Source organism: Crocodylus siamensis, chromosome 3 (genome assembly GCF_052110815.1).
Source record: "Crocodylus siamensis isolate JL-2025a chromosome 3, ASM5211081v1, whole genome shotgun sequence".
NCBI lineage: Eukaryota > Metazoa > Chordata > Crocodylia > Crocodylidae > Crocodylus > Crocodylus siamensis.
The window spans coordinates 146,783,634-146,811,243 of NC_143397.1; the positions used below are offsets into that span (position 1 = coordinate 146,783,634).

At 42.2% G+C, this 27,610-nt stretch overlaps 1 long non-coding RNA gene across 1 annotated transcript in view; it reads left to right on the forward strand.

Annotated features, from left to right (window-relative positions):
• LOC149868956 (uncharacterized) overlaps positions 1 to 27,610 on the forward strand; it is a 334,750-nt gene that overhangs the window by 264,207 nt on the left and 42,933 nt on the right. Inside the window, exons 6-7 of the long non-coding RNA XR_016441365.1 lie at positions 14,697 to 14,757; positions 18,445 to 18,522. This is a non-coding gene — a long non-coding RNA (uncharacterized LOC149868956). The remainder of the gene's footprint in view (positions 1 to 14,696; positions 14,758 to 18,444; positions 18,523 to 27,610) is intronic.

The window sequence follows — 27,610 nt, forward strand, 5'->3', positions numbered from 1 at the left end:
GAATACTGACAAGTGCAGAGTACTGCACTTGGGAAGGAAGAACCAGCAGCACACCTATAGGCTGGGGAACTCCCTTCTGGAAAGCACAGTGGCAGAAAGAGATCTTGGAGTCATTATTGATTCTAAAACGAACACGGGCCGCCAATGTGAGGATGCGGTCAGCAAGGCTAACCACACCTTGTCATGTATCCACAGATGGATCATGAGCAGGTCCAAGGAGGTGATCCTCCCCCTCTATGTGACACTGGTCAGGCCACAGCTGAAGTACTATGTCCAGTTCTGGTTGCTGCATTTCAGGAGGGATGAGGCCAGCATTGAGAGGGTCCAGAGGAGGGCCACTCGCGTGACCAGGGGGCAGCAGAGCAGGCCCTGCGAGGAGAGGCTACGGGACCTGGACCTGTTCATCCTGCACAAGAAAAGGCTGAGAAGGGACCTTGTGGACATCTATAAACTTACCAGGGGGGACCAGAGGGGATTGGGTGAGACCCTGTTTCCCCGAGCATCTCCTGGTGTAACAAGGAATAATGGCCACAAGTTCATTAAGAGTAGGTTCAGGCTAGTCATCAGGAGGCACTGCTTTACAGTCAGGGTGGCCAGAATCTGGAACCAGCTTCCACGGGAAGTGGTGCTGGCTCCTACCTTGGAGGTCTTTAAAAGGAGGCTTGATAACTACCTGACTGGGATCATATGAGCTTAACTTAGTGGGGGTCATATGAGCCCAGTGTTCATTCCTGCCCAGTGCAGGGGGTTGGACTTGATGATCTTCTCAGGTCCCATCTATGAATCTCTGCCTGGCTGGAGCAGATAGCTGGAGCCAAGGCTAGCTAGCTTGTCCACCCTGCAAGGGAGAATTTGTTGAGGAAATGCAAAGGATCCTAGGACGCTGGGGGATTGTGAATTAACTTGAATCTGGAGGGGATTTAGGACAGAACTTCAGTCTAAACCAGTTAAATTTGGTACTACAGCCATCCAGGATTATCTTAAACTGGTTTTAAACATTTTGAGAGCAGTTTATGTGCACTGAACTTCTGTTGTATTACAGATTTGAACTGGTTTCTGATCACTTATGCCTATTTATGTGTCATTTTTGTTCCTAGACTGTAAACCTCAGACTGTTGCATCTTCATTGCTGTTAACCTGAGCTAGCTAAATTCACTTGAGTGCAGATTTGCCTAGTTGTGCATCATGACTTTATTTTGTCTTTTATTGCTTGTACCATAACTAACACAGCCTATGACAACATATGTGGCTGTCCTCTGCATGAAGTAAGCAATCATGGGTTGCTGTCACCTTTACTTATTTCAAATGAATTCCTCCTCACCTTATGGATACGGGACTCTATTATGTCTATTAGCCATATTAAGGCTATGATAATGTCCTGAGAAAAATAACGTAGTTCATGAAACATTTTTAAAGCACCTTGTTGTGCTTTGCTATCAAAGATATCTCAGCATGGGGTCACTCCATCTCAGCAGGGAGTAGAAGAGACAGTGAACATGTAGAGAGACTTCCAAGATTGAAAAGTAGCCAGGACTCTGAGATTGTATGACTAGCTGCAAGTGATCTTTAAGACTACTTGAGATTTTTGTGTCCTATTTAAAAGAAAACAGTATCAACATGATAGTATCCCTTAGCATGGTGCTGAGTCAGTGACTTAAAGGACAGACCCTTTATTTTGCAAGTGGAGGCTATCCTCCCATTACTGATTTAGTACTGCTCATGAAGTTTGATGACATTAGAGCATATAGCAATATGATGGGTATTATATATGTGTGTGTGTATATCTATATACAGTTACCCAAAAGGGACCTTCTCACAAAGATGCGCTATTTTGAAGGAAATTATTTGTAAAGTGTTTTGGCCTTTCTGTGCAAAAGGATGTAGTCATTTCTGGTTCCCTGCCACTTTTTACTCAGGTCATTAAAATGCCATGAGAAAAGTAAGGAAGTTTAAAAAGAAAAAATTTTTAATATGCCTTCTTATGCCTTGATATATGGAAAATATTTCAGCATAAATGAACAGCAAAATTATGGTCTCCAGTCTGCATAGTAGATATTTTATCATCACTGCAGGTCTCTAGCCACAAGCTTATCGCACAATAAATGACTCCTTAGAACGTCTATCATTTCTGAGATTTTGGAGGAGAGCAGAGATTAGAATTACTGTTGTTCCTTATAACACAAAGGACATGAAGTTTGTGTGAAAATTGCATTCTGGCATCTGGTAGAAACGATTTCTCTGCAGCAGTAAGGAAGGTTCCTTGTCACTTGCATATGATATGAAGGAATCAATACATGCTGCAGACTGTTCCTGTTGTTCCTCCATTTTTCAGTGTTTGCATGGGTTTGTGCCTGATTCAAGGGGTTATCTGTAAACAAAACTTTTATAGGTTAAGAAATACATTGGACCTTGGTTTTAGATAATGTATGCATTTATTATCCCCAAACTCTTTACTATACTAAATCAAATATTATTAGTGGAGTCAGTGACTGATGGATGTAAACCAGTGGTGACCAACCTGACTGGTGGATCCCCGAGCCTCTAGAAGTAGGGTGGATCCCTGAGCCTCCTGGGCTGGAGGGGCTGAGTGCGCGTGTGCCCCCCACCCAGCCCAGCAGGCCACTCCATGCGGGAGGGAAGGGGCAGAGACCTGGGGAGCATGTGCAGCGGGGTTCAGGGCATAAAGCTTAGCCTGCAGTGACAGCTGCCTACACTGCAGATAGATTGGGGGGGCACATGCCCCCCCCAAAATGTGGGGCAGTGCCAGTGGCTACAGCAGCTCTGAGGTAGGATATGAGGCAGGGGCAGGCCCTGCACAGCCGGCACAGGGTGGAGGACAGAGCCACGAGTGGCCCATCCAGGGGTGTGGGGAGGAGGGACACGCAGCCCAGTGGGCATGTGCCTACAGATCTGCCCACAGGGTGGGGTGGTCTGAAGACTGGGGCTAAGGAGACACCAGCTCTTCCCAGCCTGGCTTCAGAGGTGGTGATGCTGGGAGCAAGGCCACAGGGTGGGGCCATAGCCCCACCAACTGCCACTGCCAGTGCCATTGCCTCCTACCTGCCCCAACCACAAGTGCAGGCCAGGCTTGGCGAGAACAGCTCAGTGCAGCCTGCTCCTCTCATTCAAGGACTTGGGGGCTGGGGGTTGGTGGGTGCGGTGGAAGGCAGTCTGCAGCTGTGGGCTGGAAGGCTGCATTGGGCTGTTCTCACTTGGCCTTGCCTGTGCTTTTGGTGAGCGGCACCGGCCCTGGAAGTGGCAGTTGTGAGGGCTATGGCCCCTCCCCTGTGGCTTTGCTCCCAGTGCTGCTGCTGCAGTCAGGCCAGGAAGAATCAGTACTGCCCTGGCCCCAGCCTGCAGCCCACCCTGCCCTCCCCCACAGGCAGATCCAGGGGCATGTGCCCCCCATGCCCTCCCAGGCTGCGTGCCCACCCTCCCTGCACCCCCTGGATGAGCTGCTTATGGCTCCGTCCCCTGCCCTACACTGGCTGTGCAGGTCCTGTCCCTGCCTCTGCCCCATTCCCTACCGCCCTGGCATTTGGGGAGGCAGATCGAGACGCCAGTGGTGAGGGAGGGAGTGGGGCTAGGACTGGGGCCTCAATCTGCCCTGCTCCCCCACAGCCCTTTCCCCTCCCCTCAACCCCTCCCCACAGACTTACGTGCTGGGCAGGGGGGGAGGGTGGGGTTAGATCTTTGGTTCCTTTTAAGTTCCAAAAGTGATCTCTGACCTAAAAAGATTGGAGACCACTGATGTAAACACTGTAGGTGGTGGATACTTGGCAATAACATTCACATAGCCTTGGACATTTGGGCCTGTTGTAGTGAAAGAGGAAAAGGAGGCCACAATCTATCCCCCACTCTGTCTAGAATGTCATCAGTTCTTTAATTTCCACCTGGTTGGTCTCAAGGGACAGGCAGAAGGGACCTCAATTGAACATTTCAGGAGTTAGTGCCACAGAAAAAGAATAGCAAAAAAGCAATGCATCATTCAAATTCCTTTAAAACAGCAGCAGTGTGGAAGCATATTGAACTCATTAGTAACATGCAAATAGACCAAACACAAAATAGCCCAAATTAGTATTTAGAAAAAAAAGATGAAGTAATGTTATGCAATTACAAGAGCCTGAAAATATGGCTGGTTTATTGAGAGATGCCATTTTTTGGCCTCAGTGACATAGCTAAGAAAACTTTACTAGTAAGAAATGCAACAGGGGCATTTTTGGTGAAAAATCCTCCATGTGAAAGGCAGAAAGACAGAAACAAATTCTGTTTTCATTTACAAATATGCAGCCAGCCATAGGCAGAATTTGGCCCACTCGTTTATTTTTTCTCATATTTTCAAAGTATGGCACCATTCTCTTATATACTTCTAGAAAGCGAGTTAAATTAAGAGCTGCCATGTATGAAATTCTATCCAAAGCTAATTCAACTCCCTATAAGCCCTAAAAGGTTCTGTGGTGGCTGGTTAAAGCTTTTCTTTTGTATCCTTTAGCATTCCAGAAAGGAAGCTGAAGTGGTGAGAATATGATTTGAATCTTAGGTGGTTCTCATGACATCTCCGGACAAAGACATTCCAACAAGTTTTTTGAATGTTCACTCTTGTGAATCAAACCCAAATGGCAAATTCTTCACAGCTTGCCAATTCATAGCTTTTAAGGCCAGACAAGATCACTGCAAGAATCTAATTTGAACTACATAACACAGGGCAGAGAATTTCATCCAGTGACTACTCCCAGTACCTTGCTGTTGAATTTCGGAATCTCTTTTAGAATTACTACTAAGAATTACTACTACTAGTAGTAAAAAACAGAGAATTACTATTCCATCTTGCCTTTCAGACATACAAAATTCTCTGAGTATTTCAACATTTCAGTCCTTTACATTTGTTTCTTAGTCACCAAAAAAGGGTTGCCCTGTCCCATTTACACCTGTTCTTTAGCACTAAAAAACAAAAAGGATATTAGGAATGTTTCTTAAGTTCTTTTATTTGACATCCTTTTATTTGAAGAATGGGATTCTGAATGACATGGTTATTAAACAGGAGGTCTTTTCCCAGTTGACCTTATGAAAGGCCCATTGGCTTATTTTGCAGTCTGGTGGAAGATAAACATTTATGAGTTGCGCAGGTTTAGAATATGGCTGTCCAACTCTCAGCCCTGCAGCTGTAAGTGTCCTGCAAGGGGTTAATTTGTGGCCCCTGATCTTCCACTCCCCACTGCTGTGGTTGCAGCAGAAGCCATGGTCTTTAGGCTCCCTGTCCTGCCTCCAGCTTCTGCTCCCCAGGCATCGGGGGGTACAGTGCAGTACAGTCCCCAGGGCTGAGGGAACCCACATGGCACAGTGCAGTGTGTGTGGTGGGCTGGTACAGATGGGAGCATCTGCATAGCATGTGGTCCCTAACTGCTTAGAAGATGGACAGCCCTGATTTAGTATGTGTCTGCAGTGCAGTCAGCAGTGTGATGTGGGATATTGGTACTTGCTTTTCTGCTAGCCCTCACTGAAGTTCATGCTGCCCTGGCTTCACAGCTAGTGTTACCTGAGCAAGTGAGATGAAAGCTAGTGTAGCTTAAAGTTATATGTGCACCTCTGATTGGAGATGTACAACACAGCTGAGCACCTGGGACAGATGCAACACAAGGGAAGTGGTGACTTGCAACTTCCCCTGTATGGCTGGCAGGATCATGTGACAGCAGCAGCTAGTACCATCCCTCCACCCTGGTAAATCAGCACATGGGGCTGCTGCTACACTTTTTTTGCTGTAGCTACTCTGCTGCCTCTTATTACAGTGAGACATCCCCTCTGAGGCAAAAAAAGGATCAGGTTGGTCACAGTCTACTGCTGGAATTTTTGTGCTTGTTGTTTTTATCTTTCTTACAAACATCTTGAATTTAGTAACTACATTTATATGTGTCATTTGGGGCAAACAAACACTTTCTGGGTGTTTCTACACATGCATTAGATCCAGGAGCAGCTTATCATGAGTAAATTACTTGCTAGTAAATGGTCCTGGGAAGGTGTCCACATGAGCAGGGAACTGAAAGCAGATTTGCTACTATTGGCAGCAAACTATTCTTGCTTCCTGGGGCCCTGCAATGGGTCTTTGCTGCCACCAGGGGAGCTCTAGGCTCCTCCTGGTTGCTAGTCTAGGGGGAGCACCAGGCCAGGAGACAACTATCATCTGGCTGGGGATGGAACATTGTTTCCTGCCCCTGAGGGGCTCCCTGCTGTTGGGGCAGGGATAACGTCCCCTTGTCCCAGCAGCAGGAAGCTCCTGGCCCCAGCTCCTGGACTCGGGGCAGAGCACTTGGAAAGAGCTGAAGCAGAGGGGCAGGTCCTAGGCCATGGCCTGATCCACTGGTGGGGCAGCTAGTAGCTGCTCCCCAGCCTGTGCCCTACCTACTTCCATGATCATGGAACTGAGCAGAGAACAGACTCTCCAGCCCCATGATCAGAGTGGAGGTTGGGAACTGTCTTGGTCAGGGGCAGGTTCCGGCTCTGTGCTCCGATCAGGCAATCAGGGTGTGGGGCTTGGAAAGAACTGTAGGGAAGGAACTGGTCCCAGCCCCCTGCCCCCATCCACTGCTAGCTGCTCCACTGGCAGATTGGGGCAGGGGCCTGGGACCTGTCCTACCCCTGCAGCTCTTTCCAAGCCCTGTGCCTTGATTGCCCAATCGGGGCATGGGGCTGGGACCTGCCTCTGACTGGGACAGTTCTCACCCCCTGCACCACAGTTGCAGGGCAGGGAGTGGAAAGCCTGTTTCCTGCTCAGCTCTGTAATCACAGAGCTCAATGGGGAACAGGCTGGAGAGCCTGTTTCCCAGCCAGTTCCATGATCATGGAGCTGGGCAAGGAAAAGACTCCCCAGCCCCCACCAGCAGGGAGCTCCCTCCCAGTGCCAACTCCACAACCACAGGGCTGGCACTGGGAGATAAGGATCCCCCACTGCCGGCCCTCCAGTCACAGACTTGGCAGTCGGAGAGAAGCATCTTTTAGCCTGAGCTCTGTGACTGTGGAGCTTGACCTGGGAGGTAAGCATCTCCCAGCCCCCCACTCCTCAAATGCAATTGCGAAGCAGGGGCTGGGAGATCTGGGGGCTGGGAGATAAGGATCTCCCAGCCCCCACTCCCTGATCTTTATCTCAGAATGTGGGGCTTGGAGCTCCCTACTACCTGGGCAGGGGGATATAGTTCCTGTCCAGGCTTTGGTGGCAGAGCCCATCCTGGCAGGGAGCAATCTTCTGCCCCCTGCTGGACAGCTGAACGGAGCAGATTTGCACTGTGTCAGGCATCTACATGAGCCCTACTATGCAATAACTAATTGCAAGTAAATTTGTTACTTGCATTTGCAGGTAGAAAATTTACTTGTGATTAGTGAAGTTTACTGTGCAGTAAGCATGTGCATGTATAGACATGCAGGCTTACTACACAGTAAACTATGCTACTGCACAGTAATGCTTCTTGTGTAGATGCATGCAAGTATCATGAAACAATTATGGAGTGTTAGGAAAAGTCTAGTTTAGTGCTCCCTCACTGAAGTACACCCAGTCAAAATGCAGAGAAACATCATCTACTTTGCCAGCTTGGAGACAAAAAAGAAGCAGGAGATTTGAAAACTGATCCTGCCATATTGCTATAAAAATCTGCACCTGGATTTGGGAGTTACAGTCTCTCTTTTTCTCTAGTATCTCCCTCCTCCTCCATCTACTTCCACTCCCTTCTCCCTCCTCCTCTGCTTGGTTTGGAAACTTTTCATTACTAATAAACTATAGCTAATTTCCAAAAGGCACCAGTTTGTAAGCAAATGAATCCTGTTCCTTCCCTTCCTCCTCACCTACCTGCAAAAACAATATATGAAGATAAGATGTATAGAAAAGGTAAAGAACAGAAAAACTAAAAGAGAAAATGTGTGTGTGTGTATGTTTGTGTGTGCGTGCGTGCGCACGTGTGTGCAGGGAAAGACCCAGAAATCAAGGAAATCAGAACCATGCCATGTAAAATTGTTACAGCTGTTTCTGTTTTTATTGGCTGTTTCTTTTGGATTCATTTCTCCAGCAACTGCTGTTCATGTGAGCAGGAAGGCATGCAGCATGACATTGCTCTGTGCTTAAGAGGTCCTGGGGCCAAGGGTGGAGAGTGTGGGGAGAGGAAGAGGGTGTGGTGGTGAGGAGGAGGTTTGTGGGGGCACATCAAAGTACATCCTGGTAATGTGTTACAGTAACCCAGGAAATTAAATGCAGAAACATTAAATAATCTAATAGGAATATAGGATTTGTAATACAGATCAAACTGTTGGTTCATGTAGGCAGCAATAGTTGATTGGTACTTGATGCCTCAGGGGAAAAGGAGGCCCCTTTCCACCCATTAATATAAACCTAATTAGCTTTCTTTCCAGAAGTTCTTTGCAGAGATTTGGACACACGGTGTTCCTCACATACAAATAGAACAGAATGCATTACAATATATGTCCCCTACAAGCTGGGACAGTGTGAGGTGCTTGGACAGTAATGGGGACTAGACAAGCATGCAAAGAGTGCGAAGAGAGTGTACCTAGCTATTCGAGTAATTTTGTATATAGGGAAAACAGTGGTTGGGGGAAGAGATCTACTTACTTTTTCAAGTGAGGAAATATTTATTCTATTTACAGATAAAATTAAATGTCTGCTTCTGTGGGCAGAAATCCTAGATGAAATCTAAAGCCATGAAATGCAATCTCAGATGATCTACTTAGGTAACTGACTAATGAGAGAAAGAAGTCTGGCAGAAAAAGTGAAAATACTGTTTGCTTTTTTGCTCCCCCATTGGTTGCTTTGTAGTTGCTTCACTTTAATAGGTCTCATTAAGTAGTCACCTAATGGGAAGTGGACAGATCTTGAGTTTTGCTGTTTCTCAGACAAAAGACTTCATCATCCCCAAGTGCAAAAATAATTGTGAAAATTCATACAAGGCCATGCACGTGGCATTCATATTATAACAATGAGCACCTTAGAAATGTTTATTAATTAATTAAAGAAGCACTTTTTTTTTGTTGAGTTTGCCAAACAAAAGAATACAAAAATAACAATTCTATTTTTTATTCTGGAAACTCAACAGAAAATAAAGTGAAAACAAAGGAATTAAATTCAAAAGTACATCTTGTGTTGTAAATGTTGATTATTACATCCACATATACACACGTGCACACATACATGTATTTGAAAAGACAACAGGGAACCTTAACATTTTATACAAAAAACAGATTAGATGAACCCTAAACAAACTATTCCTATGTTATTACGCATTATATCTAGCTCAGCAACTTATACTAGAACCCAGGTCCTCGTTCCCACCTGTTCTTAGTTTTCCTTTGTATGTGAGCCAAAATGTGTTCCATATGTCAAAATTCTAGCAAGTATAATGAAATGTCCCCTAAAATGGTTTGTTCACTCAGAATACCTTCAAATCATACAGGGGTTGAGTTCAAATCCATGACCTAAATCATACCTTCTACAGCTTGGTTGCAGATCAGATACAGACTTGGAAGGTGCCTTGTTATCATGTCCATTTCCCATTTAGCTAAAATCAAGAATCTGAAACAGAACTTGATTTACAAAATGCTATATATGGAACTTGAGCCAGATGTAAAAAGTCACCCATTAAGCTTTCCTCTGAGCACACAAGTCAGGTAATTATGCTCACTTTTGGCTTCAATGTTTTACACACACAAATAATTCCATTGATTAGGCTCTAGTTTGTTTAAAGTTCGGTATGGTTTTGCTAAACTTGTGCTTACTTGAGTGACTATATGATTTCATAAATCCTGCCTGAACATGCAGATCAGATAACAGCACACCAAGCATCCCTTTTACTGAATACAATTACTTGTATAAAGGGGCTGGCTTGTAAATAATGAATCAGTTTGAAAATTCAGACCTTTGTGAGTAACAGTCGCAGGGAGAGACCCTCTCTAAGGTTTTGTGTTCCATACAAATGCCCAGAGCAAATCATGAAACATTAATGAAATACGAGTGTTCTTTTAAAAGCTCTGACTGGAACCTTAGGACAAGTGTGAAAAACCCACCTTGCTCATCACTTCTCAAAGCAAGGAATAGAAGATTTCTGACTTCTAATCTAGGGCCTCATCTACTGACTCAGTTGAGTTGCACTTTTGGGTTGGAAATCTTGGAAGAAAAATAATTTCTTATGAGATTTGTGTTATTTCTTGGCTCTGAATAGGGCAGAAATTCAAGAATAGATTTTCTTGTGGTATTTTGGTATTTCCACATCAGGTCTTAGCAAAATATGAGCAGTGATGCATGAAAACAAATAAAAGGTTCTCAACAGATAAAAGTTAACTATATAGTTTTTTGAACTTCATAAACGTTTTATAAGTAATTTTGATTTGAGCCAAAGTTTTGAGTCAGCTTTATGTTAATTGGATTTCTTTGTCCATTCCTAGCAATTAGTGATTAGAGCTCTGGGAATCTCTGCATTAATCAGCTACAAATGCTAGCAGTCTGAATTACATGAAAGGACTTTTTTTAAGTTCACAAGTTTAGCAGGACTGGGGTTTAAATAAAGCAATTATGTTCCCCAACTCTCCAGAAACTGCACCATGTAACACATTCTCATCATCCACCCACTCACAGTTGTATGTAGATTGGAAAAGTTTACAATTTCTGTCCTTACTTGATGTTGGAAGAAGACAACTGTTGCCCCTGCTGCCCCAACCAACTGATCCACCTACCTTCTGGCTCCCACACACACACACACACATATACACACAAAGAAGCACTTGAAAAGATCTGATTTCAGTTTTTTGTTTGGAAATGTTTTTAAAGGATGAGTGGATAGGAACTTTGGGCCATGATCCAAAAATGGGATTTGGGCACCTATAAGTTAGGTGTAGCAACACCTACATTTTAGCTACCTGTTCCTACCAGTTTGAATCCAGAATCCCAAACTAGGTACCTGGGTTCCCAATGCAGCACACAATCCCCCTATCTGTACATTTAGGACATTTGTAAAAATTTGTCCGCAAGCACCAAACAAATTGCGTGTTTGGATTATTTCAATGAACTTAATATCATTAAAATAAACCCTACCAATGAAATACATGGGATGTTGTGGCAGAATGGGTAAAGTATCTTGCTAGATCTCAAGAGATATGAGTTCAAGCTGTGCTCTAGGTTTATGGCAAAGACTGCCCCTCAGTTGACCATGGGTGTTGGTTTGGTTATGCTGAAAATTCAAAGGTGCCTGGATGGGATGCTAACCAACTCACTTCCTTTTTTCAAGGTAAAAGGGAAATATCAGTAAGTGAGCTGGCCCCTTAAGAGGATCTTCCAAGGTATTTAGCCCTACATGCCTTTGAAGACCTGGGACTCAAGCCTCAAATTCCACCTTGATTATCCTCCCAAATCATGGGATAGCAAGTTATAGGGAAGCCTGCTGAGAAGAGGGATAGATCTGAGTGCCTTTCTGATCAGGCAAAGTGATACTGGAAGTGATAAGTGGGTGGAAAACAGCTGTAGCAGCAGTAGATTTTTGTGGAGAGGTACTTGAAGCAGAAGCCTTGATGCACTGTACTGAAAGAAATGAGTCAATATGGAAGGTACATGCTGAGGAATGCTGAGAAAAACCAGAGAGGAAGCCTAAGATAGGTAGGTAATGTAGGATAGGATCCTGGAAAACAGTGACGTAAAGCAGTTCTGAACTGATGTTAGACAGTTGTCATGCATTATGGTTAAGGAATGTTGGCAATCCCTGACTTCTAGGGGGGAAAGGACTAATGAGCAGTAGAAAGCTGTGCAAGAAATGGGAAGGACAGTAGGAACTAGTGGGTTGTGAGGGGCAAAGCAATTTGTTTATATTTTTTTATTTTACTTTGGTTAGAAGGCCGAACCAGCTAGAGAAAGACACTTCCAGGAGGTGAAATTGAGCAGCTGTTCCCCTACAGAGCATTTTGTTTGAATGTGACTTGTAGACTTCTCTGAGGAATGTAGCTCTCATGTCTCTTCAGCAACTGTTTTTTTCTCCACTGAGTACAGGGATAAAATATTACTAATGCTTAACGTATGACTGTTCCTGAATTTCCCCCAGTGTATAAATCTCTATCAAACAATGTCCCTATTTTTGCAGCAAAATAAACTCTTTTTTTCCAACTCTAGAAGCTGCTGTTATTTTCTACAAGAAAGAGACAAAGTGGAGCAAGCATTGCCTTGCACTTTTACAGGCCTATGAAACTGTCGGCATCTTGCTGTTTTTATAGGCTATTATTTTCCACAGTCCTGCTCCAAGGTAACTGCTGTCTCTCACATAAAAACCAGGATGTCCATATTCGAGGCCTGATTTACTCAAACATTCTAGCTGCCTTGTGCCACTCTAGCACTGCACAGCAACTACAAGCCTGGCTTAACTGCAAGAGTGTAGTGGTGAATCTAGCCTTTAGGGCTAAGTACAGTCAGTCAAAAAGCCCAGGGCTGAATTGATTCAGTCTTCATAGGTTAGTCTAAGATGCGTAGATTGACTCGATAAGCAAGTGAACAGACATTCACTTTTGATTCCAGAAATGCAGCTCTGTGGCCCAGGCCAGAAGCCGGGGGTGCTAGAGCCGGGGGTGCTAGACCTCTGTGCTTGGCTCGAGCAGGCAGCTTGGGCCTAAGCTAAGCCACACACCCTGTGTCAGAAGGCTTGTGTGAGAGATGCAAAGCATCCTGGGATGCTGGGGGACTGTGGGTCAACTCGAATCTGAAGGGGATCTGGCATAGAACTTCAATAAGCTGATTTAACGTAAATCAGTTAAGTCTGGTACTGCATACATCCAGATTCATCTTAAACAGATTTCAGCCATGTTGAAAGTGTTTTATGTGCATTGAACTTCCGTTATGTTACAGATTTGAACAGGTTTCTGATCACTTACACCAGTTTATGTGTTATTTCTGACCCTAGCCTTAAGTTGGTTATGCTTCTGTGTGGTATACCAATGGGGAGTAATATTTTTGGCAGGCATGCTACAAATTAGCACCACACCCTCATTGTGTACCACTCTGATCCCCTTCCCTTGCCCAATCAGTCACTCTGCTTTCTGTTCCCTGCCTTATCTTCTGCTTTGCTTTCTGTTTCCTGCCTTATTTGCCACTGTACTGCCTGTCTCCTCCCCAGTTTACCATGTGACACACAGAAGCTACCTGTTCACTTGCTGCCTGTGGCATGTGTACTACAGGTTGGCCACCCCTGTGATACACAGTCCAACTCCAAAAATTAGGTTCCATCAACTATTTAATGGCTTTTAAAATATATATATAAATGCAGGAATTTTTTTGATGTGATCACATTCTTTTTACCTTTGGCTGCACAGCCTTAATTTTATTTTAGCATTTTCAGTATAAGATTAAAACAATGGGGAACATACAAATTTGAAAAATAGATTTGTGAATAATTTGAGTAAATGCAGATAATGCTGAGAAAATATTGCATTCCAATAAAACCAGAGGATCAACGCTCAATAGATATTAACTGGAATAAAAGGGGGTTAGGTTTGTGACCAAACATTGGTTAGTCAGTTGGTCTGGGTGAATTACCTGGAGTGGAAAATAAAAGGGTTGTAATGTAATTAAATTTGTACCACAAAGTAACATTCTGGAATTGAAGCAGGTCACGTGATCCTTTGCATATTTCTGTTCTATAGGTTGTGTTTCTATCCTTCAGTGATTTCTAGTTTTTAAAATCCCTTTTTAAAGTGCTAGTCTTCTTCTAAATATATTCAGTTGCAACTTCTGTTGCTGTCTTTGATAGTATGTTCCACAAATTAACCCCTTGAATTATTTCTCTAAAACGCCTCTTGAAAGATTATTTCTTTCCCAGCAAAATTTCCCTCTTCAGAATGAGACATGTTAAAAAATATTGGGAAAATCATGATTTCTTTGTGCAACTTTTTTTTTTAATAAACTGATCGGCCTAATAGGTCTAGAATAAAATTGATTTCTGGCATTGTTCAAATTCACATACTCCATAAGACCACAGTCTGCCTATGAAAGAGAGCTGAGCTGATTTGGATGTTTTAAGTCTGTGAAAAACAGTTAACATTTCCTTTTGCAACTAAATGCATAAGGATAATCTCTTTATCTGAACTTTTGATTTGGATGAGATGATCTATAGCGATGCTGTCTAATATATCAACTGGTATAAAAAGGTGATTTTTTTCTTTTTCGCAATAAAATATTTTGCCTTGTCCCCAGGTGATAAGACTTGTGAAAGAAACTTATGTGTGCAAGAACTCTAAAGAACAACATCCTGTCCTGTCTCTGAATTATGCATCAGATATTTTCCCATGTGTCTAAAGGAACAGTCTCAAGAATTACTCACTGCAAATGATGTGATGTATTCACTGTTTACTGAGACTACTTAGCTCATTTCTTTCTCTCTAATTTTACAAATAAACACTAACTTACAGAAGACAAAATTGAGAAAACAGTATTGCCTTTGGGTTTCATTGGGTTTTGTATGTATGGCTTGGAGAAGCTTTTTTGTAGGAAAAAACCAAAATGTTGATGCTTAGAGTCTGAGCATTGTGCTGGAGTAGCTTCCTCAGTAGCATGAGATCGCTCAGAGAAGATGAGGCCACTTCTTGCACTTCTTGTAGGGGGAACATGTACTGAGCACAGCAGCTGTCATCCCCCTGTTTTCCTTTGTGTCTCTGAATACGTTCTGTCTTTGCAGGCTGTCTCTGCATGCTGCTGATAGTTTGGCTTGACCTCCTGCTTTCTCATCACAGGGCCAGGTGAGACCACAAACACTGTAAGCTGGCCCTGAGTTTGCTGAGAACCAAAAGTCACTACGACGAATATACTATATTTTAAATAAGTGGTATTTTGAGAATTGGGTGGTTCAATTTAACTATTCATATTCAATTAATATATGATACAACATTCATTGTTCTGTCTCATGTATGAAACAATCCCTATATAAGGCTTCTGGATCAGCTATGTCATAGCAGTCATGTGTGGTGCTTTATGGACTACTACAATCTTGTGTTTTCCTGATGTATTATTCCCTGTCTGAAGCAGCTCATTGAAGCCTGAAGCATTTTCAGTTCAGAGGGAGAGTGCTGGTCTTCATCTCCTGTTGCTCATTTTCAGAGGAGCTAGAGCTTGCCTGAAAATGCTAGTTACCACCTTAATCAGGTTTTAAGTTTCTGTTAAGTCACAATATATTATTTCACATGGAAAATATATTCCTCTGCATTTTTAAGCCTCTTGTCATCAGGGTATAAAATTATCTTGGAAGTAGTTTAAGATAATGGTGGGGTTGTTTTTTGTGGAGATCTGCAGTGAAGAAACAGGCAGTCTTTCTACAGGGACCCCTGCATTAAAAATGTCTTTTGTGCTATGCTTACTAAACTGCATTGTGCAGCTACCATCACACTTGGGTGATGATTACTTTGTAGAAACAAACCTTTTGTTACTGGCTTCCCTTCCCCTCCATATCCTATGTTAGCTTTCTTCTCACTGTATGCGGTCAGTAAGACAGTTTCTAGGGGGAAACAAGATGATCCAGTTTGCTTAGTTTGAGAAACCACTTCTCTTGTCTGTAACCAAATTTTTGTAGCAATATAAAACCCCAAGGATCTGCAAGTGGAGAACACTGCAGCATTTTGACATTATTTTGATAGCTAAGGAGCCTATCACTATCATGTTACTTGAGCCTCTGATTTTTTGCTGTTTCTTTATTTACAATTACAAAAAAAAAGTTGGCTTTCCAAAAGAAAACCTGACTGAGGTGAACAGTGATTCTTTGTTGTAGAGGGGACGGCCAGAGGAATAGGAATTTTTCAGAGGGAACACAACCACATTTGTCTACAGCATGTTTCACTATCCCAGCCATCCAGTCCTTGCTGACTACAGACAATGGAGCCAAATACAGTGCTTAAATGTGGATATTAAAACCCTGCCAGCAACAACGATTATTAAATAACACCAGAATCTCCCCTAATCTTTTTCTAAAACAGTTGGAATTGGGTGCTGGCCTAATGTCTGTGGGCAGATTATTTCAATCCCTTGTGAAAAAGAGAATCACTGTAAGAAGTTAATACCTCTGGGACAGTATATTGGAAAGCTTCATCTGATCTACTCTGACAAATGATAGTAGTGTATTTTCCTGCCTGAGAAGGTCCCATCCATAAAAGTTAGGTTATGGCACCCATGGCATGCTCATTTGAGACGCCAACTCACATGCTGATAGCAATTCAATACTAAGGCAAATGTATTCTTGCATTTGTTGGATAGAATGCCTTTCACAAAGCATATATCTGGAATTCAAACATAAGAGAAATAATGTCTTCCACTCTTACAACTTCAGTCCCTGGGATGTTGCACAATGGCTGGGAGACAGGGGGTGTTGCCCAAAAAAACTGTGCTGAACTTCTACTTTAATAGAGTGCGGTGCACACAATAGTTTTATCTTCATATGCTTTTCAGAGTTCCTTCCAAAAGAAGTCCAACCACATACCAAATTGCTCTTGTGAATAAACTAGACCCTTGGATCCAACCAACTAGGCTTTGAATGTGCATATTGGAAGTCCATCAGTCTGATTCTCCTCTCACATCAGTATTTGTTATTGGTGCAACTTTGGCTTCAATGTACTTGCTCTTGATTCATATCTGCACAGGAAAGAACTAAACATGTCCTCTTATCAGTTTATTTGATTAAAAATATGTAATTACTTTTTAGTGCTGCAGGGAAAAAATACACTCCCATAAAGAAACAAGGTTGTACCATCATCCCCTAAATTGATTGTAACAGGTCTTTGTTCCGTCTGCATGAGATGAGAAGGACCAACTTAACCCACTTGATCGACAGCCAGAGATCTTAATCCCTTTTTTTTTCTTTTGATGGCCTCTTAGTGAAACTGCTCTGTAAATATGACTAGCTTAATGGTAGTATAGCTGGTGCTTTAATGACTAGAAGGAATTGCTTTTTAGTGAGATGGGTGCTGTGTGCTTGGAAAAGGGATAGAGAATGATTATGATTAAGGAGAGACAGCACTCAAGACCATGAAATGCTGGTGACTTACGAAACCAAAGCTATGCCTTCACAGGTCCTGCTGAATGTCCTGCTTCAACAAGGAGTTGTAAAAATATGATGCAGGGCTCCTACAAGTGGTACAGCTCTGCTGCAAAACTACTGCTGTACAGTAGGCCAGGCAAATTGAGATACAAAGGCAGATGGAGGGGGCAATTTCTTGCAAATCCCTGACTGCCTTGGACATCTGGTCCTCCTTGAGGAGGATATTCCAACAGCTGTTTTTTGTCAGTGAGAGAAAATTGTATACTCAACAACAGGATCTCATAACAAATCCATATTGTTCATTCCTGTTACAAAACTGAATCTGAAAAAAGCCTTTGAGGGGTTAATAAAGGTGGGACCTAGTACCTCCTGTTTCTATACCTTCAACTCTGTCTAAACCTATCATTATTCTGTTGGCCCTAAACCAGGCTGGGTGTTCAACAATAACAGTATTTCAAAATCTGTGGCTGCATGAGGGGTTTTTTTCTTTTGCATTTCCTCCTACTGCTTACAGCAAATATCAGACATGATTCTCTACTCTTGCCAGTATAAAATGGGTATAACTTCATTTCCTGATTAAAACTGGTTCAAGAGAGCTAGGATGTTAGAATTAGCACAAAGCAATGCCAGCAGTAGGCAGCATAATGCCCTAGGCAGCATCCATAATAGTGAAGCATGGCAGCAATACAAGGCACTGAAAACCTTGCCTTGGGAGGTTTAATAAAGTATCACCTGGAAGGGTAGATCCTGCATCTTCTCCTAAATACTTTTACAGGTTGTTGGGGTTTGAGGGCACTTCCAGATTGAAGTGAACCAAGATTAGTTATGTTCCAGGCTGACACTCCATTCTGGTTGTCACAGGAAAGATGCAGGATATGGAAGTATGTTCAGGAGTTTACCCACACTAGTATGTTCAGAATTTACCCACACTAGTAAATTCCCATTAATTCACTTGAGTTAACTTCACACATATGCTTATGTACTTTAGAACTATCCTTGACTCTGGAATTTCAGAACAAAGAATTCAAGTGGCACTAACTTATTCAGCTAGCTTTTCTAAGCCTAGTAGGAGAAGTGTCAGTTAGTACCTTCACTGCATGACAGGCTTCAAGTGATTACAATTTAAAAATCAAGGAAATCTAGGCTGACTTAGGTTTTTGTTGTCACTCTTTAGTTCACTGCATAGTGTGCTTTGTGTAGTCAGTTTCAGTCCTTGTAGTTTTGGTCTGGTACAAATAAATTAATACAGTGTTTGAAGGAAACTGTAAGTTTGATGTGTGTTGGAAACCCAGACATTGGTAAAGCAAGTCCATCACTTCCTTGCACTTTCAGTAGCTCCTTAGCATGACACTTTGATTTTCTTTGCATCCAGTGAGCTCACTACATTTAAATTTTGTTGCAGATCCATCATTTTTGGTATGGAGGTGATAACAAGAGAACTTTCTACCTTTCTCAGATGCTGGAAAAGTATGTTGTCATGGTAAGTATGCTGTCATGGAAGGGAGAAAGACCCATGAAACCATGGTGCATTGTAAAATCTGGCTCCCCACAAGGGCTGTCATCCCCTTGTACAACCTTCTAGTCCTCTCTAGTTGGTGTGAAGGACCAGGTTCTACAATCATTTCACGTATACTATTTTATAATGTAACCACTGATATTTTCTTTTGGTTGCATTGTTTGAGAAATTGTTCATTTCTTATGCTGCATGTCTCATACTGCAAGAATACCATACTGCAGTTTTCCTGATGGCACTTCACTTCAGGTCCCATTTCACTATTATATGCAGGCCTCAGACTTCCACAGAAGTGTAGATGGTAAAATTACCTGTATATTTTCTCCCACATTTAAGGTGGTGTATAACAGTATGCAATTGAAATTGGACCTGACAGTCTCACATCCTAGGGAATTCATAATCTGATAGAGCTGACTGGCACACCACAGTTCTGTTTTGCAACAACTGCTGATGTTTTACAATTTGTTTCCATTCTACATGGTAACAAAATACAACCTTTAAACCTGCCACACACACACACACACAAAGGGCCAGGCATCTGTTTTCATCTCTAAAGATCCAACTTGTGATTCTGGTCAGCATTAGGATTAAGTCTCCCCAACTGGTATGGAGACTAATCAGCACTATGCTAGGCACCTTGCTGAGCTAATTAGATCCAGCTGGGGCTGAGTAAGCTACCTATTAACTGGCTTGCTTGATTTGCTATTGCCCCATGTTTAGGCTAGGAACAGACATTCAAAAACCCTGAGCCTGAATTGATTCAATCTGTGCAGGTTAGTCTAACCTGGCTAGGCTAAATCAGTTTTGTAACCAGATAGACATCCCAGAAATGCAGGCACATGCCTCCAGTGGCTCAGGCTAGAAGCTGGCACTATGGCAGCCTTCCCTTCCCTTCTACAGAGCCGAGCTGGGGAGGCATGGCCAGGCCCTGGCAGGATGCTGTGATTAGGGACGAATGCTTCCCCCACACCTGACCAGCCCAGCAGGGAATGTTTATCACCTCTAACTCAGTGTTTATCACCCCATTAGGAAAACAAGAGAGACATTACCAGCTATCTGTTGCCTTTGTCCCATGTGCCATAGCTCAGAGGTAGCCAGCAAGTGGTATTCTAGCTAATGGTGAGAGGTGTCTGTGAGGGATGGGGGGATGCCTGCTTAGCAGAGTGTGGGAAAAGGAGAAGGGGAGCAGAAGGCAGGCAGATGCCTGAAGAGACTACTGGAGCTGCAGCCAGGGAGCAGACAGGAGGGGCCAGCACTGTTGTGGAGTAGAGAGCCCTGTCCAGCCCAGACAGCATGCTGGGATGCTGGGGGAGTCTGATTTAATTTAAACCAGGAAGGGGTCTGGGACAGACATTGCATAAATTGGTTTGAGCCAAATCAGTTAACTCTGATACTACAGTCAACCAGGTTTATCTCAAACTGGTTTATGTGCATTGAACATGTATTCGGTTACAGGTTTAAACCAGTTTGTGATTACTTAAACTGGTTTATGTGTAATGTCTTTCCCTAGCCTTAAGGACAAGTCAAACCTTTGCTCTCTGGCCATACAGTATGCTTTGTTTTAGAAACTGATTCCTAGCCTGGAATACTTCCAGATATGATTCCTAGTTCTTTCTTCCTTGGTCCTCAGATTGCATCCTGATTGCATACTTTGGCTCCTGACCTCTGGTTAGTACCTTGGGGTGCATGCACCCATGCATGCAACGCAGCACTGGGTGCTTTTAAAAGTGCCTGGTACTGCACCACATGCATTTGTACAAAAAGTGAACTGTGCATCAGCGCTGAGAAAATAGCGGTGGTGTGCTCTTGAACTAAAACACATTGAACGTGTTTTAGTTTCAAAGTGCACTGTGGCCATTTTCTTAGTGGTGACACACATTTCACTCTTTATACAAATGCATGCGACACAGCGCTGGGTGCATCAGTTTGTGTGCTCCACAGACTCAATTAATTGAGTCTGCTTTGATGCACTGGATTTCCGGTGTGTTGGAGCAGACAAATGTGGGGACAGAAGTGGGGACTAGCAAGGGATAGAAATGCTATAAAGAGAAAGGGAAAAAAAGAGTGGTGTGAAAGTATTTGATGACCCAGATTTCCCTGCCATGTTGCCATGCGTATTGCTCTGAATCAGGAAACCTGAACAAAATTTCCACTAATACCACAGATTCTTTCTGATTTTTGGCAAAGCCACTTAAGTTTAGTCTTCCATTTGTGAAATGGAAGTAATAATCCATCTACTTTGCTGGGTTCCTTGCATCTCTGATTCACAATCATAATGGTCTTGTAGATTATCAGATGGAAGACAACGTAGATTAACAAATTATTACTATGGTACCTTTCTGAGATTGGTAGAGCTTTCTCTTCCAAACTGAGATCTATCTAAGATTTTATTTGAGTAATAAGCAGGCTGTACCATTGCAAAGTGTACAGATCTGTCTTCATTATAAAAACTATAACCTGCAAATATCCAGGAAGTTTTTGCCACACAACACTTGTTTAAAAAAGTGCTAAAGTTCACCAGCTTTCATGTTCCCTCTTGGGGAAGTGCAGGGGAAATGTATGTGCTAATTATCAACTGCAGAGAGCCACAAAACCAAAGAAGCAGGGGTGCATTTTGGTATAACTTCACCCAGTGTTCATGGCTGGCAAGTCATCTATTTACAATCAGTATGACAGAATGTTCTAATCTTTTAAAGACAACTAACCCCATCCCCTACCTTAAACTTGCCTTTGTTACTGATAGAAGCAGATGTTTTTTTCCATGTTACCATTTCCAACTTGTTAATAAGGAAACACTTACAGGAATATAAAAAGTGAATAATGTATTAATCTAGCATGATGCTATTAAAGTTTACTGACTTGGATGCATTGGACCTGAGTAATATTTCTTTGAAACTGTTGCTTGACTATGGAATGAGAATTATTTGGTGACTGATGGGAAATGTAGATGAGCTTGCCCTCATTTTTAATCAGCAAGGGATAGATCAAATGTACAAGGCATGCTTACTTGCTTTTGACTGACTTACCTTGGAGTGGTGTGATTGCAGGCAGCTTGTAGGAATAGCCTATTGTGCTGTCATATGTATTGGCCTTTTCTTTTCCTGCTCACAGTTATCACAGGGTTAATCACACTTAAAGGCCATTAAAGCTGTTCCATTTCTGACCGGAAACTGCTTGAGGTAGGTCAGACATTCAGATATGTAACATTTTAATGAAAGCTTTATATAACCCATTGAGTCTTGATAAAATTTAAATCCTTTTAGTCAGCTATTCTTGTAATTACTTTTTATTTTTCCTATACCGGAATAGCTTTTAGTCTTGTGTACAAATGAGAGTTTGGCACTTTACTTCAAATTAATATTTTCAATAAAATAATGCGATAACATTGAGTAATACAGATCACAAATTAATGTATGCATAGATATCACATTGATAATTTCTGAGGTTTGGGGAATGTCTTTGGTTGAGTCTATGAACATGTTTCTGGGCGCAAAAGTTAGCTGTCTGTGGCTAGCTTTCCAGAATGGCAGAAGCTCTGCTCATTCTGGTTTGTAAGACACAGGGAGACAGGTGGATTTTCATGCCTTGCTGTTTGCAGTGGTATTCACTAAGGCTGTGTGAAGCTTCAGTCCCTGATTCAATTTGGTGGAGATTTGGCCCAATTTGATGGCTGAATTTCCGAATCCAAATTGAATCAGAGGACCCTTTAATCTCTCCATATCGATTTGGACAGAGTTGGTGATTCAGACATAGAAACAGCTTTAAATGTTTTTTCTGCATACCTCTAGGTAGCAGGGGCTTGTGATTGCTGTGGTGCTGGGGTAGATGGAGCATCCCACAGAAACATGGGGGGCTCCCCAACATGCTCAGCAGCAGACCTAGAATTGGACCAGAAGCACTTCCGGGTCCACCGGTGAGCATGCTGCCCCCCCCCGCCAATACCCCTCCAGCTAGGTGACTGGTGTCTCCTGGGTCTGGGGGAGCAGTACCTGGGATCCCCTTGTGGCTGATCGCTGGGCTGGGGAGGCTTTGGGGGAGGGGAGGGAGGGCAGGCCACGCACTCCCCAGCAGACCAGGAAGTGGACCGGAAGTACTCCATTATTGACTCTAAGATGAACATGAGCCACCAATGCCAGACCGCAGCCAACAAGGCCAGCCATACCTTATTATGCATCCAAAGATAATAATACTCCCTCTCTGTATGACTTTGGTCAGGCCACAGTTGGAGTACTGCGTCCAGTACTGGGCGCTGCACTTCAAAAGGGATGTGGCCAACCTGGAGAGGTCTCAGAGGAGGGCCACTCGCTTGGTGAGAGGGCAGCAGGACAGGCCCTATGAGGAGAGACTGAGGGACCTGAACCTGTTCAGCCTCAAGAAGAGGAGGCTGAGGGGGGACCTGGTGGCTGCCTACAAACTCATCAGGGGAGATCAACAGCAAATAGGTAGAGCCCTTTTCTCTCCAGCACCACCTGGGGTGATGAGGAACAATGGTAATAAGCTGATGGAGATTAGGTTTAGGTTAGCGATCAGAAGGCAATATTTTACAGTTAGGGTGGCCAAAATCTGGAACCAACTTCCCAGGGAAGTGGTCCTCACCCCTACCTTGGGCAATTTCAAGAGGAGGCTGGATAATCACCTGTTTGGGGTCTTGTGAACCCAGCTTTCATTCCTGCCTGTGGGAGGGGGTCAAGCTAGATGATCTGTTCAGGTCCCTTCTGACCCTAGCTACTATGAAAGTATGAAATGCATCCAAAAAGACTATGGTTAATTTTGTCATTGACCTTGGTCAATTTAGGATTTTACTCCTCATTATTAACCAATATAATTTATATAGTCTGAGCCATACCTGCGTTATCATCATTTATCGACTATCATCAAAGATCTCTATATCTAGAGTAATAGACAAATAGGGCTGGAAGGGTCCTCCATTGGTCACTGAGTCCAACTCTCTATCCAAACTATCTTATACAAATCCATAAGCTAACCTATTAGTAAAACTACTATCTACCCTGACACAGCACAAGACATAACACTCTAATCTGCCACAGGTAAAGCAGGGGGACCAGGGCATCCAATATCTTGCCTTTGTAAAAGGAGATCCTAGGTAGAGGGCATACCCTCATTACAGAGGAAGGTTCATCAGCTCTACTTAAAAGAAAGACACTGTAAACTATACCTAGTCCTGGACAAGGAATGTAGATCTAAATCTGAAATTTAAATACTCACTTTGAATATAGCCACATATAGGATATTGATTTGACATAAGGGCCAACCATGAAGTTCAATTACAGATGCAGGTCTGTGGTTCAGAAAAGGTTTAGGCTTTTACTTGAGGGGCTTGGGTCAGGCCCATCTCTGTAACTATTTATAATAACAGTACCTGGCTGCCTTGCAGTGGTCTAGTCAGATATCTAGTTAAACAAATATGCTTTCCCTAATTTGCTACATGGAACTATACAGTATGATATCCAAGACTGTTATCACCCATAGGCAGCAATTCCACCAGGTGATCTCCTGTGAAAAGAAAACTTGCAGGTGCTAGGGTAAGCTTTTCTCAGCTGGAAGCTGATCCTACTTTTTATTGCCAAATGCTGTGTCAGCCAACCTGCTTAGACTTATCCAATTACACACAAATTGCTTATACATATAGCATGTGACACTTTTAGTATGGTTTTCTGTGATTGTGGTGTGTTTAATGCTCCATGATACAGTGAGACAAATGATACAAAAGACTCTTATGGAAATCTGAGTTTTGCAGGCAGCATTTAACTTGAAAGCATTGCCATTTTTTATAGGCTTTGAAGAGCAGAACAAGTGTATTTGGCTTTATCTGTTTTCCTTTATACACCTGTGTAATTCTTCATTTTAATAAGTGGGCTGACATCTTTTACAGAGGACTCAGAATCCAAACCAAGTTGTAGTCCCAAACTTTGCAGATGGGATCACTGAACTAACGACCAAACTAAGATGGCCATTAGTTCTGTAACAGGGGGAAATGGGGAAGAGACCTGAACAGTCCCGAAGCTTGAGATGTGTAACATTTGAGTCTGAATTTCAACTTGTCAACTTCCATTTCTAATTAGCTCCTGTGGGAATTGTAGTCTTCCTCCAGTACATAGGTATGACTCCTTCCTGCTGCCCATGGCAATAATGGAGGACACTTATTTGACTCCGTCTTCAGTGTGTGTGCGCATGGATCTTATTTGAACAGAAAGATAATGACCTGTGTTTGAGTCTGTTTAAACTGTGTGAAATGTGAAGGCACTCAGGGTATAAGTAAAAAGGGAAAATAGAAGCTATTATACTACTTTCTGGGAACATAAATTGCCCTAAAATGGATTTAATATTAGATTCAGACTTGCAGTCAGACGAAATAGTACCTTAGATTGGAGCAATGCATTTACCCCTCCAGACTGTAAGGTTGTTATCTTAAAATGTTGAAACATAAATCATCTAGAGCATGATTCTAGGAATAAGGGCAGAGAACAAACTTGTCAAAAAATGTGTTTCATTGTCAGATGTATTCTACTACTATGATTAATGCAAATTGAAAATACGGTATGACGTGTCATATGTGTGTTACAGATCCATTAAGAATAGACCTTTTATGATTTATTTGTATCAATGTTGTAATTCAGGCTAAAATATTCTTAATGTTAAAATGAGATGCAGTCCAATAAAAACAAGGCAGTTATGATATAAGTATACCACTGTGGGTGAACTTCACTATGCAAAAACTTCAGGGAAGGTAGCTTTCTGTAATTACGTTTTCAGGAACATGCGCATAAGCACTGGTTTGTTTTTTTTTTTTTTTAATATACACTTATTTGTGCAGCCCAAAATTTAGATGTAAAAAACTGCTGCAAGGATTTTAAAGGTGCACTTGAGGCCCCTTGAAAACATGTTCTGGTAGGTAGGCATATAAAGTTGCTTGTTATACAATAGGTACTCCCTATGCAAAAGAGCAAACCAATACTTTAATTCAGAGCCTTTTTTAGGCTAACCACCAAATGTCTGAAGGCTATCTGGGGAGCAACACACACTACTAAACTTATTCTTACAAACACAGTGAAGGTTAGTGGAAGTGCTGGTATTTGTTTTCTGTATTTCTAGTACTACCATATTACCCACACTCATTTTAGGGCTGTGTTTTTAAAAGTTCTGCTTGGCTGAGATCTGGCAACATGTGTGCAGTAATAGGGGTTTTTTGTGCAATGTTCTGGTTTTCTTAATTACTGTAGTGTTCTTGCATCAGAAGAACAGAGCATTCTATTGTGAATGATAGTTTTAAATTCAAATCTAGTACAGGGATATACAAGAATTCCCACAAAAAGGGAAGCCAGGAAAGGTGACCATTAAATTAGCTGATAGCTCCACAAGGAGCACAGACTTTAATAGAACAAATTTTAAAAGGTTTGTGCTTAAACTGAAGTGTAAAAACCATTACTAAGCACTCTTGCTAAGCGGCTGAATTTATGAGGGAGCATAACTTTCCAAAGCCATTACTCTGTAAGACTCCAAACATGACAGAAGTTTCAAATCGAACAAAAGAGGTGCTAAACCAGTAAATCCCCCTACCCAGCATATCCTGAGTCTCCCATCAACATGGCTTTAGTATGGTATCTCTCAGGCTTGTAGTGTATGATTATTATCCTCTGGGATAAATTGATACTGACTGCTGTAACATCTTAAAGGTAGCCATGCAGCACATACAAATTGGGAGACTAAGTTGTAGCATGTATCCAAAACTTCGCTGAATATATTTTTGAATGTGAAATATCTCCAAGAGTTAGCTGGTTTACTCCTGTAGAGCTAGTTAGGAAAAGAGGAGACTTCAGAACATGTGTTCTGTGAGATTAGGGGCTGCTCTTGCAGTCTGAGGAATTTAAAGAAGCAATGTCTAATGAGTACAACTGTAGCTAAAATATTTGTCTTAAAGAGCTAGAAGTCAATCCAAGAATAAACTAAACATGTCTGAGTCACCCTCTGAGATGAGACACCTAATTTATCTGAAGAAGTTTATCTTATTGGACAGGAGAAACATAATTGCTTTGAAGAGATCAACTCTCTTCTTTTCAGAGGAATTAATTATTTGAACAATTTACTAAAAATGCATTTGGTTCTCAATTACTTAAAATCTTTAAATAGTGATAGGCTTTCTTTGTATATTGAATGGAAATTGAGTTTGAGATAGGAATTGCTGGTGAAGTTCTCAGGGATGCATTATGTAGGGGGTCAGATTAGATAATGATGATGGAACCTATGGCCTTGCTATGGCAAGATTATTAGGAAGACTACATATTCATTAAGGAGCAGTAAAAATAAGCATGCAAAACTTGTAGACTGGGCCTCAAAATCTTATTTTTAGTTGAGCTCAATTTAGTACCCCTGGAATCAGAATGGTCAGTGTTAGTTGGTGGACATATGCACTGTGCATGTACTACTAGAAGAAGTCCATTTGCAGGCTGGTAAATGCCTGGGCATCCAGGCACCTTGCGTGTGCATACAATTACAGTGTCAATCAAAATGCTGTCATTACCTTCCAGCTGCTGAAAGTTTGTACCAACATGCATTTGTTAGTTCTTAGGTAACTGCCTGTTAAGAATCAGAACAAAATGTGCTTGACACCAGCCTAATGGAGCATGCAAAACCTGAAATTCAGATTTTCTACCATTTTGTGTGTGTTTTGGGAACTGGTTTAATTTTTTAAATTCTCTTTAGGTTCCAAGTATTTCAAATGTAAAAGAACTTGGTCTACATATAAAGAAAAGAAATCCAGCATGTATTCCTTGACTTTTATTTTCTTTTGCAGTTAGTTACACTTAACTTGGTGCAGTCTTGGAAACCCTGATTAAAGTATGGCCATCCCTAACTATGAGTCTCTGCCCCTTTCTGCCTTACAGACACTAATTTTAGGCTCTTCTCTTCTGGTGTTGAAACTTTTGGGCTTGGAAAACATCAGTACTTTCTTTGCAGCCATGAGGACTAAATATTTAATTTAAAAAAATCAACTGAATTCCACAAAGTGCCTGCTTTTGGAATCATAGGAAAACCC